Raw genomic sequence first — 16,135 nt, 5'->3', positions numbered from 1 at the left:
TCACTTATATTTAGTAGGGAACTGAGAACCAGCTTTTCGCTTAATTCCTGGGGAAATGTCCTTCCATGAGGAGAGCTACATTCTTGATGCCTACCAGAGTATGGACCACAAGAAGTTCGGTAGTTTCCGACCTCTTGGGATCCTCCAGTGTATTCTCCTGGCTCTACCAGCCTTTACACTTGACCACTTCCAGCTGTTGACCTGGCAGTAGGCCTGTTCTACCTGAGGTTTTCTGACTGTTCACTGGGACAAGTCCAAACACAAGGACTCCTTAGCACTTCTGGCTGTCAACGTGGCCTCTCCCATTGATGACGTCTGCAGTCTCAGCTGGTCCTGGGCCCGAAAATCTAAACCACCTGAACACCTTGGGCTTTCCACTGGGAACCTCCCCCATGATGACGTCATCACTTCTGGCCAATACCCGGACCCAAACTCATAATCACCGAGTACTACAGCCTGTACACGTGCCCCGCCCCCACACCCCAGTGAATGACATCAGCACTTCCTATAGGTACACGATCCCCAACCCTTAATCCACCAGAGCACTTCCGGCTGTTCACCTAGCCCTCACCATACCCTAGGTCACCTGAGCAGTTCTCACTGTCCACGTGGCGCTTCCCCCTTGATGACATGAACACTTCAATCTGGTTATCGGGTCCATACCCTTGTTCATTTGACTATTTCCCACTGTTCTTTAGGCTCTGGTTCACCTCACCAATGAGCGACACTGGCTGGCTTTCTAGCTCTTAAGAATAGGGCTGATTTCCCAAGGTCTGGAATTTGGCTTAAGGACCTAAAACCCACAGCCCCAGGCTTTCTTCCACTCACAGACTCCCTCTTCTCTGGAGGGATGTTGTCCAGCAGTTTGCCCCCAGCATTCCTTTAAGATAACCCTTGGTTTCCGTGGGGCCGGGATCCCCCTTGACCCTAAACACGGGGTCATCTCACCCTGCAGTGACCTGTGACTCTGACAGCCCTGCATATGGGCTTTGAAATCCATGAAATAGCACTGTTGAGGCCCTGAAAACCCTTTCCAAACTGGGAACAAAGACCTGTCCCCTTCATGGTCACTTAAATGTCGTAGCGAACTGAGGGCCAACTTTTTACTTAATTACTGGGAAACTGCCCTTCTGAGAGGTTAGGTACCTCCAGCTGCCTTCCAGAGTATAAACCACAGGAAGTTGGGGAGTTTCCGTCCTCTTGGGATTCTCCAATGCATTCCCCTGGCTCTACCAGCCTTTACACTTGAACACATCAAGCTGTTGGCCGGGCAACAAGCCCTGATCTACCTGAGGTTTTCTGGCTGTTCACTAGGACAAGCACAACCACTCGGCCTCCTTACCACTTCTGGCTTCCCGGTGACCCCTCCCCTTGATGATGTCAGAGGACTCAGTTGGTCCACGCCCCAAAATCTTAACACACTGAACACCTTAGGCTGTCCACGTGGCCCTTCCCCCTTGATTATATCAGCACTTCCGGATGGTACCAGGGCCCCAATACCATAAACACCTGAGCACTTTAGCCTCCCGAGGTGGCCCCTTCCCCTTGATGACCTCAGCACTTCCGGCTGGTCCCTGGGCCACAAACCCATAAACACCTGAGCAGCTCAGCCTCGACACGTGGCTCCTTCCCCATGATTACGTCAGCACTTCCTGCCGGTCCAGATTCCCTAACCCTTTATCCACCACAGCACTTCTTGCTCTTCACCTGGGCCTTACAATACCCTTGGTCTTCTCAGCCCTACGACTGCCTTCTGGCAAATCCCAATTGGTTATATGAACACTTTAAACTGGTTACTGAGACCCAAACCCTTGTTCATGTGACCATTTCCCACTGTTCCCCAGGCCCTTGGTCACCTCACAAAGGAGCCAAACTGGCTGGCCCTAAGTTCATAAGACCTGGGGTGATTTTCCTATCTCTGGAAGTTGGATTAAGGGCTTAACACCCACAACCTCAGGTAAACTCTTGTCCACAGACTGCCTCTTCTCCGGTGGAATGGTGTCCAGCAGCGCGTCTCCCGCACTCCTTTCAGACAACCCAGGGTGTCCATGAGGCCAGGGATCCACCAAGCTCTCTAAAATGGGGTCATCTCACCCTGCAGTTACCTGTGTCTCTGACAGACCTACAAAAGAAATTTGAAATATGGGAAACTGCAGTGATGAAACACTGAAAAGCCTTTCCAAACTGGGAGCAAAGGCCTGGCCCTCAATGGTCACTCATATTTAGTAGGGAACTGAGAACCAGCTTTTTGCTTAATTCCTGGGGAAATGTCCTTCCATGAGGAGAGCTACATTCTTGATGCCTACCAGAGTATGGACCACAGGAAGTTGGGGAGTTTCCGTCCTCTTGGGATTCTCCAATGCATTCCCCTGGCTCTACCAGCCTTTACACTTGAACACTTCAAGCTGTTGGCTGGGCAGCAAGCCCTGATCTACCTGAGGTTTTCTGGCTGTTCACTAGGACAAGCACAACCACTCGGCCTCCTTACCACTTCTGGCTTCCCGGTGACACCTCCCCTTGATAATGTCAGAGGACTCATTGGGACCTGGCCCCAAAATCTTAACCATCTGAACACATTAGGCTGTGCACGTAGCCCTTCCCCCTTGATTATATCAGCACTTCCGGAAGGTACCAGGGCCCCAATACCATAAACACCTGAGTACTTTATCCTCCCGAGGTGGCCCCTTCCCCATGATTACGTCAGCACTTCCTGCCGGTCCAGATTCCCTAACCCTTTATCCACCACAGCACTTCTTGCTCTTCACTTGGGCCTTACAGTATCCTTGGTCTTCTCAACCCTACGGCTGCCTTCTGGCAAATCCCAATTGGTTATATGAACACTTTAAACTGGTTACTGAGCCCCAAACCCTTGTTCATGTGACCATTTCCCACTGTTCCCCAGGCCCTTGGTCACCTCACAAAGGAGCCAAACTGGCTGGCCCTAAGTTCATAAGAACTGGGGAAATTTTCCGATCTCTGGAAGTTGGATTAAGGGCTTAACACCCACAACCTCAGGTAAACTCTTGTCCTCAGACTGCCTCTTCTCTGGTGGAATGGTGTCCAGCAGCGCGCCTCCCGCACTCCTTTCAGAAAACCCAGGGTGTCCATGAGGCCAGGGATCCACCAAGCTCTCTGAAATGGGGGCATCTCACCCTGCAGTTACCTGTGACTCTGACAGACCTACAAAAGGGATTTGAAATATGGGAAACCGCAGTGATGAAACCCTGAAAACCCTTTCCAAACTGGGAGCAAAGGCCTGGCCCTCAATGGTCACTTATATTTAGTAGGGAACTGAGAACCAGCTTTTCGCTTAATTCCTGGGGAAATGTCCTTCCATGAGGAGAGCTACATTCTTGATGCCTACCAGAGTATGGACCACAAGAAGTTCGGTAGTTTCCGACCTCTTGGGATCCTCCAGTGTATTCTCCTGGCTCTACCAGCCTTTACACTTGACCACTTCCAGCTGTTGACCTGGCAGTAAGCCTGGTTTACCTGAGGTTTTCTGACTGTTCACTGGGACAAGTGCAACCACAAGGTCTCCTTATCACTTCTGGCTGTCAACGTGGCCCCTCCCCTTGATGACATCAGCAGTCTTAGCTGGTCCTGGGCCCGAAAATAGAAACCACCTCAACACCTTGGGCTTTCCACTGGGAACCTCCCCCTTGATGACTTCATCACTTCTGGCCAATACCCGGACCCAAACTCATAACAACCTGAGCACTACAGCCTCTACATGTGCCCCACCCCCACACCCCCATGAATGACATCAGCACTTCCTATAGGTACACGATCCCCAACCCTTAATCCACCAGAGCACTTCCGGCTGTTCACCTAGCCATCACCATATCCTCGGTCACCTGAGCAGTTCTCACTGTCCACGTGGCGCTTCCCCCTTGATGACATGAACACTTTAAAGTGGTTATCGGGTCCAAACCCTTGTTCATTTGACTATTTCCCACTGTTCATTAGGCTCTGGTTCACCACACCAATGAGCGACACAGGCTGGCTACTTAGCTCTTAAGAATAGGGCTGATTTCCCAAGCTCTGGAATTTGGCTTAAGGACCTAAAACCCACAGCCCCAGGCAATCTTCCACTCACAGACTCCCTCTTCTCTGGTGGGATGTTGGCCAGCAGTTTGCCCCCAGCATTCCTTTAAGATAACCCTTGGTTTCCGTGAGGCCGGGATCCCCCTTGACCCTAAACACGGGGTCATCTCACCCTGCAGTGACCCGTGACTCTGACAGCCCTGCATATGGGCTTTGAAATCCAGGAAGTAGCAGTGTTGAGGCCCTGAAAACCCTGTCCAAACTGGGAACAAAGACCTGTCCCCTTCATGGTCACTTAAATGTCTTAGCGATCTGAGGGCCAGTTTTTACTTAATTACTGGGAAACTGCCCTTCTGTGAGGTTAGGTACCTCCCGCTGCCTTCCAGAGTATAAACCACAGGAAGTAGGGGAGTTTCCGTCCTCCTGGGATTCTCCAATGCATTCCTCTGGCTCTACCAGCCTTTACACTTGAACACTTCCAGCTGTTGGCCGGGCAGCAAGCCCTGATCGACCTGAGGTTTTCTGGCTGTTCACTAGGACAAGCACAACCACTCGGCCTCCTTACCACTTCTGGCTTCCAGGTGACCCCTCCCCTTGATGATGTCACAGGACTCAGTCTGTCCTGGCACCAAATCTTAACCACCTGAACACCTTAGTCTGTCCACGTAGCCCTTCCCCCTTGATTATATCAGCACTTCCGGAAGGTACCAGGGCCCCAATACCATAAACACCTGAGCACTTTAGCCTCCCGAGGTGGCCCCTTCCCCTTGATGATGACAGCACTTCCGGCTAGTCCCTGGGCCACAAACCCATAAACACCTGAGCACCTCAGCCTGGACACGTGGCCCCTTCCCCATAATTACGTCAGCACCTCCTGCCGGTCCAGATTCCCTAACCCTTTATCCACCACAGCACTTCTTGCTCTTCACCTGGGCCTTACAATATCCTTGGTCTTCTCAGCCCTACGACTGCCTTCTGGCAAATCCCAATTGGTTATATGAACACTTTAAACTGGTTACTGAGACCCAAACCCTTGTTCATGTGACCATTTCCCACTGTTCCCCAGGCCCTTGGTCACCTCACAAAGGAGCCAAACTGGCTGGCCCTAAGTTCATAAGAACTGGGGTGATTTTCTGATCTCTGGAAGTTGGATTAAGGGCTTAACACCCACAACCTCAGGTAAACTCTTGTCCACAGACTGCCTCTTCTCCGGTGGAATGGTGTCCAGCAGCGCGCCTCCCGCACTCCTTTCAGACAACCCAGGTTGTCCATGAGGCCAGGGATCCACCAAGCTCTCTAAAATGGGGGCATCTCACCCTGCAGTTACCTGTGACTCTGACAGACCTACAAAAGGGATTTGAAATATGGGAAACCGCAGTGATGAAACCCTGAAAACCCTTTCCAAACTGGGAGCAAAGTCCTGGCCCTCAATAGTCACTTATATTTAGTAGGGAACTGAGAACCAGCTTTTCGCTTCATTCCTGGGGAAATGTCCTTCCATGAGGAGAGCTACATTCTTGATGCCTACCAGAGTATGGACCACAAGAAGTTCGGTAGTTTCCGACCTCTTGGGATCCTCCAGTGTATTCTCCTGGCTCTACCAGCCTTTACACTTGACCACTTCCAGCTGTTGACCTGGCAGTAGGCCTGGTCTACCTGAGATTTTCTGACTGTTCACTGGGACATGTCCAACCACAAGGTTTCCTTTTCACTTCTGGCTGTCAACGTGGCCCCTCCCCTTGATGACGTCAGCAGTCTCAGCTGGTCCTGGGCCCGAAAATCTAAACCGCCTGAACACCTTGGGCTTTCCACTGGGAACCTCCCCCATGATGACTTCATCACTTCTGGCCAATACCCAACCCAAATTCATAACCACCTGAGCACTACAGCCTCTACACGTGACCCGCCCCCACACCCCCGTGAATGACATCAGCACTTCCTATAGGTACACAATCCCCAACCCTTAATCCACCAGAGCACTTCTGGCTGTTCACCTAGCCCTCACCCTATCCTAGGTCACCTGAGCAGTTCTCACTGTCCACGTGGCGCTTCCCCCTTGATGACATGACCACTTTAAAGTGGTTATCGGGTCCAAACCCTTGTTCATTTGACTATTTCCCACTGTTCATTAGGCTCTGGTTCACCACACCAATGAGCGACACTGGCTGGCTACTTAGCTCTTAAGAACAGGGCTGATTTCCCAAGCTTTGGAATTTGGCTTAAGGACCTAAAACCCACAGCCCCAGGCAATCTTCCACTCACAGACTCCCTCTTCTCTGGTGGGATGTTGGCCAGCAGTTTGCCCCCAGCATTCCTTTAACATAACCCTTGATTTCCGTGAGGTCGGGATCCCCCTTGACCCTAAACTCGGTGTCATCTCAACCTGCAGTGACCCGTGACTCTGACAGCCATGCATATGGGCTTTGAAATCCAGGAAGTAGCAGTGTTGAGGCCCTGAAAACCCTGTCCAAACTGGGAACAAAGACCTGTCCCCTTCATGGTCACTTAAATGTCTTAGCGATCTGAGGGCCAGTTTTTACTTAATTACTGGGAAACTGCCCTTCTGAGAGGTTAGGTACCTCCCGCTGCCTTCCAGAGTATAATCCACAGGAAGTTGGGGAGTTTCCGTCCTCTTGGGATTCTCCAATGCATTCCCCTTGCTCTACCAGCCTTTATACTTGAACACTTCCAGCTGTTGGCCGTGCAGCAAGCCCTGATCTACCTGAGTTTTTCTGGCTGTTCACTAGGACAAGCACAACCACTCGGCCTCGTTACCACTTCTGGCTTCCAGGTGACCCCTCCCCTTGATGATGTCAGAGGACTCAGTCGGTCCTGGCCCCAAAATCTTAACCACCTGAACACGTGGCTCTTCCCCCTTGATTATATCAGCACTTCCGGAAGGTACCAGGGCCCCAATACCATAAACACCTGAGCACTTTAGCCTCCCGAGGTGGCCCCTTCCCCTTGATGACGTCAGCACTTCCGGCTGGTCCCCGGGCCCCAAACCCATAACCACCTGAGCACCTCAGCCTAGACACGTGGCCCCTTCCCCATGATTACGTCAGCACTGCCTGCAGGTCCAGATTCCCTAACCCTTTATCCACCACAGCACTTCTTGCTCTTCACCTGGGCCTTACAATATCCTTGGTCTTCTCAGCCCTACGACTGCCTTCTGGCAAATCCCAATTGGTTATATGAACACTTTAAACTGGTTACTGAAACCCAAACCCTTGTTCATGTGACCATTTCCCAGTGTTCCCAAGGCCCTTTGTCACATCACAAAGGAGCCAAACTGGCTGGCCCTAAATTCATAAGAACTGGGGTGATTTTCCGATCTCTGGAAGTTGGATTAAGGGCATAACACCCACAACCTCAGGTAAACTCTTGTCCACAGACTGCCTCTTCTCCGGTGGAATGGTGTCCAGCAGCGCGCCTCCCGCACTCCTTTCAGACAACCCAGGGTGTCCATGAGGCCAGGGATCCACCAAGCTCTCTAAAATGGGGGCATCTCACCCTGCAGTTACCTGTGACTCTGACAGACCTACAAAAGGGATTTGAAATATGGGAAACCGCAGTGATGAAACCCTGAAAACCCTTTCCAAATTGGGAGCAAAGGCCTGGCCCTCAATGGTCACTTATATTTAGTAGGGAACTGAGAACCAGCTTTTCGCTTAATTCCTGGGGAAATGTCCTTCCATGAGGAGAGCTACATTCTTGATGCCTACCAGAGTATGGACCACAAGAAGTTCGGTAGTTTCCGACCTCTTGGGATCCTCCAGTGTATTCTCCTGGCTCTACCAGCCTTTACACTTGACCACTTCCAGCTGTTGTCCTGGCAGTAGGCCTGGTCTACCTGAGGTTTTCTGACTGTTCACTGGGACAAGTCCAACCACAAGGTCTCCTTATCACATCTGGCTGTCAACGTGGCCCCTCCCCTTGATGACGTCAGCAGTCTCAGCTGGTCCTGGGCCCGAAAATCTAAACCACCTGAACACCTTGGGCTTTCCACTGGGAACCTCTCCCTTGATGATGTCATCACTTCTGGCCAATACCCCGACCCAAACTCATAACCACCTGAGCACTACAGCCTCTACACGTTCCCCGCCCCCACACCCCCGTGAATGACATCAGCACTTCCTATAGGTACACGATCCCCAACCCTTAATCCACCAGAGCACTTCCGGCTGTTCACCTAGCCCTCACCATATCCTAGGTCACCTGAGCAGTTCTCACTGTCCACGTGGCGCTTCCCCCTTGATGACATGAACACTTTAAACTGGTTATCGGGTCCAAACCCCTGTTCATTTGACTATTTCCCACTGTTCTTTAGGCTCTGGTTCACCACACCAATGAGCGACACTGGCTGGCTACTTAGCTCTTAAGAATAGGGCTGATTTCCCAAGCTCTGGAATTTGGCTTAAGGACCTAAAACCCACAGCCCCAGGCAATCTTCCACTCACAGACTCCCTCTTCTCTGGTGGGATGTTGGCCAGCAGTTTGCCCCCAGCATTCCTTTAAGATAACCCTTGGTTTCCGTGAGGCCGGGATCCCCCTTGACCCTAAACACGGGGTCATCTCACCCTGCAGTGACCCGTGACTCTGACAGCCCTGCATATGGGCTTTGAAATCCAGGAAGTAGCAGTGTTGAGGCCCTGAAAACCCTGTCCAAACTGGGAACAAAGACCTGTCCCCTTCATGGTCACTTAAATGTCTTAGCGATCTGAGGGCCAGTTTTTACTTAATTACTGGGAAACTGCCCTTCTGTGAGGTTAGGTACCTCCCGCTGCCTTCCAGAGTATAATCCACAGGAAGTTGGGGAGTTTCCGTCTTCTTGGGATTCTCCAATGCATTCCCCTTGCTCTACCAGCCTTTATACTTGAACACTTCCAGCTGTTGGCCGTGCAGCAAGCCCTGATCTACCTGAGGTTTTCTGGCTGTTCACTAGGACAAGCACAACCACTCGGCCTCGTTACCACCTCTGGCTTCCAGGTGACCCCTCCCCTTGATGATGTCAGAGGACTCAGTCGGTCCTGGCCCCAAAATCTTAACCACCTGAACACGTGGCCCTTCCCCCTTGATTATATCAGCACTTCCGGAAGGTACCAGGGCCCCAATACCATAAACACCTGAGCACTTTAGCCTCCAGAGGTGGCCCCTTCCCCTTGATGACGTCAGCACTTCCGGCTGGTCCCCGGGCCCCAAACCCATAACCACCTGAGCACCTCAGCCTAGACACGTGGCCCCTTCCCCATGATTACGTCAGCACTGCCTGCAGGTCCAGATTCCCTAACCCTTTATCCACCACAGCACTTCTTGCTCTTCACCTGGGCCTTACAATATCCTTGGTCTTCTCAGCCCTACGACTGCCTTCTGGCAAATCCCAATTGGTTATATGAACACTTTAAACTGGTTACTGAAACCCAAACCCTTGTTCATGTGACCATTTCCCAGTGTTCCCAAGGCCCTTTGTCACATCACAAAGGAGCCAAACTGGCTGGCCCTAAATTCATAAGAACTGGGGTGATTTTCCGATCTCTGGAAGTTGGATTAAGGGCATAACACCCACAACCTCAGGTAAACTCTTGTCCACAGACTGCCTCTTCTCCGGTGGAATGGTGTCCAGCAGCACGCCTCCCACACTCCTTTCAGACAACCCAGGGTGTCCATGAGGCCAGGGATCCACCAAGCTCTCTAAAATGGGGACATCTCACCCTGCAGTTACCTGTGTCTTGACAGGCCTACAAAAGGGATTTGAAATATGGGAAACCGCAGTGATGAAACCCTGTAAACCCTTTCCAAACTGGGAGCAAAGACCTGGCCCTCAATGGTCACTTATATTTAGTAGGGAACTGAGAACCAGCTTTTCGCCTAATTCCTGGGGAAATGTCCTTCCATGCGGAGAGCTACATTCTTGATGCCTACCAGAGTATGGACCACAAGAAGTTCGGTAGTTTCCGACCTCTTGGGATCCTCCAGTGTATTCTCCTGGCTCTACCAGCCTTTACACTTGACCACTTCCAGCTGTTGTCCTGGCAGTAGGCCTGGTCTACCTGAGGTTTTCTGACTGTTCACTGGGACAAGTCCAACCACAAGGTCTCCTTATCACATCTGGCTGTCAACGTGGCCCCTCCCCTTGATGACGTCAGCAGTTTCAGCTGGTCCTGGGCCCGAAAATCTAAACCACCTGAACACCTTGGGCTTTCCACTGGGAACCTCTCCCTTGATGATGTCATCACTTCTGGCCAATACCCCGACCCAAACTCATAACCACCTGAGCACTACAGCCTCTACACGTGCCCGGCCCCCACACCCCCGTGAATGACATCAGCACTTCCTATAGGTACACGATCCCCAACCCTTAATCCACCAGAGCACTTCCGGCTGTTCACCTAGCCCTCACCATATCCTAGGTCACCTGAGCAGTTCTCACTGTCCACGTGGCGCTTCCCCCTTGATGACATGAACACTTTAAACTGGTTATCGGTTCCAAACCCCTGTTCATTTGACTATTTCACACTGTTCTTTAGGCTCTGGTTCACCACACCAATGAGCGACACTGGCTGGCTACTTAGCTCTTAAGAACAGGGCTGATTTCCCAAGCTTTGGAATTTGGCTTAAGGACCTAAAACCCACAGCCCCAGGCAATCTTCCACTCACAGACTCCCTCTTCTCTGGTGGGATGTTGGCCAGCAGTTTGCCCCCAGCATTCCTTTAACATAACCCTTGATTTCCGTGAGGTCGGGATCCCCCTTGACCCTAAACTCGGTGTCATCTCAACCTGCAGTGACCCGTGACTCTGACAGCCATGCATATGGGCTTTGAAATCCAGGAAGTAGCAGTGTTGAGGCCCTGAAAACCCTGTCCAAACTGGGAACAAAGACCTGTCCCCTTCATGGTCACTTAAATGTCTTAGCGATCTGAGGGCCAGTTTTTACTTAATTACTGGGAAACTGCCCTTCTGAGAGGTTAGGTACCTCCCGCTGCCTTCCAGAGTATAATCCACAGGAAGTTGGGGAGTTTCCGTCCTCTTGGGATTCTCCAATGCATTCCCCTTGCTCTACCAGCCTTTATACTTGAACACTTCCAGCTGTTGGCCGTGCAGCAAGCCCTGATCTACCTGAGTTTTTCTGGCTGTTCACTAGGACAAGCACAACCACTCGGCCTCGTTACCACTTCTGGCTTCCAGGTGACCCCTCCCCTTGATGATGTCAGAGGACTCAGTCGGTCCTGGCCCCAAAATCTTAACCACCTGAACACGTGGCCCTTCCCCCTTGATTATATCAGCACTTCCGGAAGGTACCAGGGCCCCAATACCATAAACACCTGAGCACTTTAGCCTCCCGAGGTGGCCCCTTCCCCTTGATGACGTCAGCACTTCCGGCTGGTCCCCGGGCCCCAAACCCATAACCACCTGAGCACCTCAGCCTAGACACGTGGCCCCTTCCCCATGATTACGTCAGCACTGCCTGCAGGTCCAGATTCCCTAACCCTTTATCCACCACAGCACTTCTTGCTCTTCACCTGGGCCTTACAATATCCTTGGTCTTCTCAGCCCTACGACTGCCTTCTGGCAAATCCCAATTGGTTATATGAACACTTTAAACTGGTTACTGAAACCCAAACCCTTGTTCATGTGACCATTTCCCAGTGTTCCCAAGGCCCTTTGTCACATCACAAAGGAGCCAAACTGGCTGGCCCTAAATTCATAAGAACTGGGGTGATTTTCCGATCTCTGGAAGTTGGATTAAGGGCATAACACCCACAACCTCAGGTAAACTCTTGTCCACAGACTGCCTCTTCTCCGGTGGAATGGTGTCCAGCAGCGCCCCTCCCGCACTCCTTTCAGACAACCCAGGGTGTCCATGAGGCCAGGGATCCACCAAGCTCTCTAAAATGGGGGCATCTCACCCTGCAGTTACCTGTGACTCTGACAGACCTACAAAAGGGATTTGAAATATGGGAAACCGCAGTGATGAAACCCTGAAAACCCTTTCCAAATTGGGAGCAAAGGCCTGGCCCTCAATGGTCACTTATATTTAGTAGGGAACTGAGAACCAGCTTTTCGCTTAATTCCTGGGGAAATGTCCTTCCATGAGGAGAGCTACATTCTTGATGCCTACCAGAGTATGGACCACAAGAAGTTCGGTAGTTTCCGACCTCTTGGGATCCTCCAGTGTATTCTCCTGGCTCTACCAGCCTTTACACTTGACCACTTCCAGCTGTTGTCCTGGCAGTAGGCCTGGTCTACCTGAGGTTTTCTGACTGTTCACTGGGACAAGTCCAACCACAAGGTCTCCTTATCACATCTGGCTGTCAACGTGGCCCCTCCCCTTGATGACGTCAGCAGTCTCAGCTGGTCCTGGGCCCGAAAATCTAAACCACCTGAACACCTTGGGCTTTCCACTGGGAACCTCTCCCTTGATGATGTCATCACTTCTGGCCAATACCCCGACCCAAACTCATAACCACCTGAGCACTACAGCCTCTACACGTTCCCCGCCCCCACACCCCCGTGAATGACATCAGCACTTCCTATAGGTACACGATCCCCAACCCTTAATCCACCAGAGCACTTCCGGCTGTTCACCTAGCCCTCACCATATCCTAGGTCACCTGAGCAGTTCTCACTGTCCACGTGGCGCTTCCCCCTTGATGACATGAACACTTTAAACTGGTTATCGGGTCCAAACCCCTGTTCATTTGACTATTTCCCACTGTTCTTTAGGCTCTGGTTCACCACACCAATGAGCGACACTGGCTGGCTACTTAGCTCTTAAGAATAGGGCTGATTTCCCAAGCTCTGGAATTTGGCTTAAGGACCTAAAACCCACAGCCCCAGGCAATCTTCCACTCACAGACTCCCTCTTCTCTGGTGGGATGTTGGCCAGCAGTTTGCCCCCAGCATTCCTTTAAGATAACCCTTGGTTTCCGTGAGGCCGGGATCCCCCTTGACCCTAAACACGGGGTCATCTCACCCTGCAGTGACCCGTGACTCTGACAGCCCTGCATATGGGCTTTGAAATCCAGGAAGTAGCAGTGTTGAGGCCCTGAAAACCCTGTCCAAACTGGGAACAAAGACCTGTCCCCTTCATGGTCACTTAAATGTCTTAGCGATCTGAGGGCCAGTTTTTACTTAATTACTGGGAAACTGCCCTTCTGTGAGGTTAGGTACCTCCCGCTGCCTTCCAGAGTATAATCCACAGGAAGTTGGGGAGTTTCCGTCTTCTTGGGATTCTCCAATGCATTCCCCTTGCTCTACCAGCCTTTATACTTGAACACTTCCAGCTGTTGGCCGTGCAGCAAGCCCTGATCTACCTGAGGTTTTCTGGCTGTTCACTAGGACAAGCACAACCACTCGGCCTCGTTACCACCTCTGGCTTCCAGGTGACCCCTCCCCTTGATGATGTCAGAGGACTCAGTCGGTCCTGGCCCCAAAATCTTAACCACCTGAACACGTGGCCCTTCCCCCTTGATTATATCAGCACTTCCGGAAGGTACCAGGGCCCCAATACCATAAACACCTGAGCACTTTAGCCTCCAGAGGTGGCCCCTTCCCCTTGATGACGTCAGCACTTCCGGCTGGTCCCCGGGCCCCAAACCCATAACCACCTGAGCACCTCAGCCTAGACACGTGGCCCCTTCCCCATGATTACGTCAGCACTGCCTGCAGGTCCAGATTCCCTAACCCTTTATCCACCACAGCACTTCTTGCTCTTCACCTGGGCCTTACAATATCCTTGGTCTTCTCAGCCCTACGACTGCCTTCTGGCAAATCCCAATTGGTTATATGAACACTTTAAACTGGTTACTGAAACCCAAACCCTTGTTCATGTGACCATTTCCCAGTGTTCCCAAGGCCCTTTGTCACATCACAAAGGAGCCAAACTGGCTGGCCCTAAATTCATAAGAACTGGGGTGATTTTCCGATCTCTGGAAGTTGGATTAAGGGCATAACACCCACAACCTCAGGTAAACTCTTGTCCACAGACTGCCTCTTCTCCGGTGGAATGGTGTCCAGCAGCACGCCTCCCACACTCCTTTCAGACAACCCAGGGTGTCCATGAGGCCAGGGATCCACCAAGCTCTCTAAAATGGGGACATCTCACCCTGCAGTTACCTGTGTCTTGACAGGCCTACAAAAGGGATTTGAAATATGGGAAACCGCAGTGATGAAACCCTGTAAACCCTTTCCAAACTGGGAGCAAAGACCTGGCCCTCAATGGTCACTTATATTTAGTAGGGAACTGAGAACCAGCTTTTCGCCTAATTCCTGGGGAAATGTCCTTCCATGCGGAGAGCTACATTCTTGATGCCTACCAGAGTATGGACCACAAGAAGTTCGGTAGTTTCCGACCTCTTGGGATCCTCCAGTGTATTCTCCTGGCTCTACCAGCCTTTACACTTGACCACTTCCAGCTGTTGTCCTGGCAGTAGGCCTGGTCTACCTGAGGTTTTCTGACTGTTCACTGGGACAAGTCCAACCACAAGGTCTCCTTATCACATCTGGCTGTCAACGTGGCCCCTCCCCTTGATGACGTCAGCAGTTTCAGCTGGTCCTGGGCCCGAAAATCTAAACCACCTGAACACCTTGGGCTTTCCACTGGGAACCTCTCCCTTGATGATGTCATCACTTCTGGCCAATACCCCGACCCAAACTCATAACCACCTGAGCACTACAGCCTCTACACGTGCCCGGCCCCCACACCCCCGTGAATGACATCAGCACTTCCTATAGGTACACGATCCCCAACCCTTAATCCACCAGAGCACTTCCGGCTGTTCACCTAGCCCTCACCATATCCTAGGTCACCTGAGCAGTTCTCACTGTCCACGTGGCGCTTCCCCCTTGATGACATGAACACTTTAAACTGGTTATCGGTTCCAAACCCCTGTTCATTTGACTATTTCACACTGTTCTTTAGGCTCTGGTTCACCACACCAATGAGCGACACTGGCTGGCTACTTAGCTCTTAAGAATAGGGCTGATTTCCCAAGCTCTGGAATTTGGCTTAAGGACCTAAAACCCACAGCCCCAGGCAATCTTCCACTCACAGACTCCCTCTTCTCTGGTGGGATGTTGGCCAGCAGTTTGCCCCCAGCATTCCTTTAAGATAACCCTTGGTTTCCGTGAGGCCGGGATCCCCCTTGACCCTAAACACGGGGTCATCTCACCCTGCAGTGACCCGTGACTCTGACAGCCCTGCATATGGGCTTTGAAATCCAGGAAATAGCAGTGTTGAGGCCCTGCAAACACTTTCCAAACTGGGAACAAAGACCTGTCCCCTTCATGGTCACTTAAATGTCGTAGCGAACTGAGGGCCAGCTTTTTACTTAATTACTGGGAAACTGCCCTTCTGAGAGGTTAGGTACCTCCCGCTGCCTTCCAGAGTATAATCCACAGGAAGTTGGGAGTTTCCGTCCTCTTGGGATTCTCCAATGCATAGCCCTTGCTCTACCAGCCTTTATAATTGAACACTTCCAGCTGTGGGCCGGGCAGCAAGCCCTGATCTACCTGAGGTTTTCTGGCTGTTCACTAGGACAAGCACAACAACTCGGCTTCTTTACCACTTCTGGCTTCCAGGTGACCCCTCCCCTTGATGATGTCAGAGGACTCACTTGGTCCTGGCCCCAAAATATTAACCACCTGAACACCTTAGCCTGTCCACGTGGCCCTTCACCCTTGATTATATCAGCACTTCCGGAAGGTACCAGGGCCCCAATACCATAAACACCTGAGCACTTTAGCCTCCAGAGGTGGCCCCTTCCCCTTGATGACGTCAGCACTTCCGGCTGGTCCCCGGGCCCCTAACCCATAACCACCTGAGCACCTAAGCCTAGACACGTGGCCCCTTCCCCATGATTACTTCAGCACTTCCTGCCGGTCCAGATTCCCTAACCCTTTATCCACCACAGCACTTCTTGCTCTTCACCTGGGCCTTACAATATCCTTGGTCTTCTCAGCCCTACGACTGCCTTCTGGCAAATCCCAATTGGTTATATGAACACTTTAAACTGGTTACTGAAACCCAAACCCTTGTTCATGTGACCATTTCCCAGTGTTCCCAAGGCCCTTTGTCACATCACAAAG

The sequence above is a fragment of the Plecotus auritus genome (assembly GCF_963455305.1).
Source record: "Plecotus auritus genome assembly, chromosome: 5".
NCBI lineage: Eukaryota > Metazoa > Chordata > Mammalia > Chiroptera > Vespertilionidae > Plecotus > Plecotus auritus.
The sequence above is the reverse complement of the archived record's forward strand: the minus strand, read 5'-3'. Positions refer to the sequence as shown.